Source organism: Bison bison, unplaced genomic scaffold (assembly GCF_000754665.1).
Source record: "Bison bison bison isolate TAMUID 2011002044 unplaced genomic scaffold, Bison_UMD1.0 scf7180017864235, whole genome shotgun sequence".
In the NCBI taxonomy this organism is placed as follows: domain Eukaryota; kingdom Metazoa; phylum Chordata; class Mammalia; order Artiodactyla; family Bovidae; genus Bison; species Bison bison.
Window position 1 is genome coordinate 1,926,631 of NW_011494807.1, and position 2,560 is coordinate 1,929,190.

Below are 2,560 nucleotides of genomic sequence, written 5' to 3' on the forward strand. Positions count from 1 at the left end.
ATGCAGAAAAAGCTTTTGATAAAATCCAACACTTATTTAAAACAAAAACTCTGCAGGAAGTGGGCATAGAGAGAGCATGCTCCTGCTGCTAAGTCGCCTCAGTTGTGTCTGACTGTGTGCAACCCCATAGACGGCAGCCCACCAGGCTCCCCCGTCCTTGGGATTCTCCAGGCAAGAACACTGGAGTGGGTTGCCATTTCCTTCTCCAATGCATGAAAGTGAAGTCGCTCATTTGTGTCCAACTCTCAGCGACCCCATGGACTGCAGCCTACCAGGCTCCTCCATCCATGGGATTTTCCAGGCAAGAGTACTGGAGTGGGGTGCCATTGCCTTCTCTGAGAAAGAGCATCATTCAACATAATAAAGGTCATATATTACAAACCTACAGCTAATACTATACTCAACAGTGAAAAGCTGAACGCATTCCCTCTAAGATCAAGAATAAGACAAGGATGTCCACTGTCATCACTTCTATTCAATTTGGTTTTGGATGTCCTAGGCCAGCAATCAGAAGAAAAAGAAGAAAAAGGAATCCAAATCGGAAAAAAAAAAAAGTAAAACTGTCACTGTCTCCAGATGATATGATACTATAGATAGGAAATCCTAAAGATGCCACCAGAAAACTACTAAAGCTAATCAATGAATCTAGTAAAGTTGAAGAATACAAAATTAATACGCAGAAATATCTTGCATTCCTATACACTAACAATGAAAGCTCAGAAAGAAATTATCTGATTTCTTTGATAATTGAGAGGACACAACCTCATTTGCCATCACATCAAAAAAAAAAAAAAGTAGGAGCAAACCTATCTAAGGAGGCAAAAGTCTTATACTCTGAAAACTGTAAGACATTGATATGACCAAAACTGAAGATGACACAAACAGATGGAAAGATATACCATATTCTTGGATTAGAAGAATTAGTATTGTCAAATAACTATACTACCCAAGGCAATATACAGATTCAGTGCAATGCCTATCAAGTTAACAATGGCATTTTTTGCAGAACAAGAACAAAAAGTTCAAAGTTAGTATGGAAACACACACACACACAAACCCAAACAGCCAAAGCAACCCTTAGTGGCAGAAAAAAGGAGATGGAGGAGTCAGTCTCCCTGACTTCAGCCTATACTACAAAGCTACAGTCATCAAAACAGTATGGCACTGACAGAAAAACAGAAATATAGATCAATATAATAGGATAGAAAACCAAGAAATAAACCCATGCACCTATGGTCACCTTAATCTATGATCAAGGAGGCAATAATGTACAAGAAGAAAAGAGTCCCTTCAAAAAGTAGTGCAGAGAAAATTGGACAGCTACATGTAAAAGAATTAAATTAAAATTTTAATACCATACACAAAAATAAACTGAAAATGGATTAAAGACCTAAATTAAGACTGTATACTATAAAACTCCTAGAAGGAAACATAGACAGAACACTCTTTGATGTACATCACAGCAGTATCTTTTTGCATCCACCTCCTAGAATAATGAAAATAAGAACAAAAATAAAAAATGAATGGGACCTAATTAGGTTTAAAGGCCTTTGCCCAGTAAAGGAAACCATAAACAGAACAGAAAAACAACACACAGAATGGGAGAAAATATTTGCAAATGATGTGACCAACAAGGGATTAATCTCCAAAATTTATGAACTGCTCATGCAGCTCAAGATCAAAAAGCCAAATAACCCAACCCCCAAGTGGGCACAAGATCTAAAAAGACATTTCCATTAAAAAAAGAAGATATACACTGGGCAGCTGACAGGGTGGCTGAGGGGCAGAGCTTGGGCAAGAGTGGTCTCTTTGCCTCATTTGTGACCTAGCATCACCGGGAAACTGTACTGGCCACCATCACCATGAAGATCTGGACTTCAGAGCACGTCTTTGACCACCCATGGGAAATTTTTACAACAGCTGCAATGCAGAAACACCCAAACTCTATGAACCCGAGTGTGGTTGGAACTGATGTACTGGACAGACACATATACCCCTCTGGAAGGTTGCACAGCCATAGACTTCTCAGCACAGAGTGGGGACTGCCTTCCATTGTGAAATCTATTATTGGTGCAGCAAGAACCAAAACATATATGCAAGAATATTCTGTAGTGGATCCATAATGGAACTTAAATCTACAAATATTTCATTTACAAATATGGTTTCAGTAGATGAGAGACATATATAAATCACATCCTCAAGACCCAGAAAAAAATACTTGACTCGAGAAGCCATAATTACCGTGAAAGAGATCAGTCTCAGCAGTTACCTTGAAGGGCTGATGGCAAGTACGATATCATCAAATGCTAACAAAGAAAAAGAAGATATTAAGAAGATGTGGCAAGAACACAGAAGAAATGTACAAAAAAGATCTTCATGACCCAGATAACCACAACGTTGTGATCACTCACCTAGAGCCAGACGTCCTGGAATGAGAAGTAAAGTGGGCCTTAGGAAGCATCACTACAAATAAAGCTAGTGGAGGTGATGGAATTCCAGTTGAGCTATTTCAAATCCTGAAAGATGATGCTGTGAAAGTGCTGCACTCAATATGCCAGCA

At 39.0% G+C, this 2,560-nt stretch overlaps 1 pseudogene; it reads left to right on the forward strand.

Annotated features, from left to right (window-relative positions):
* Positions 1 to 1,862: 1,862 nt before the first annotated feature.
* LOC104993156 overlaps positions 1,863 to 2,560 on the forward strand; it is a 2,180-nt pseudogene continuing 1,482 nt past the window's right edge.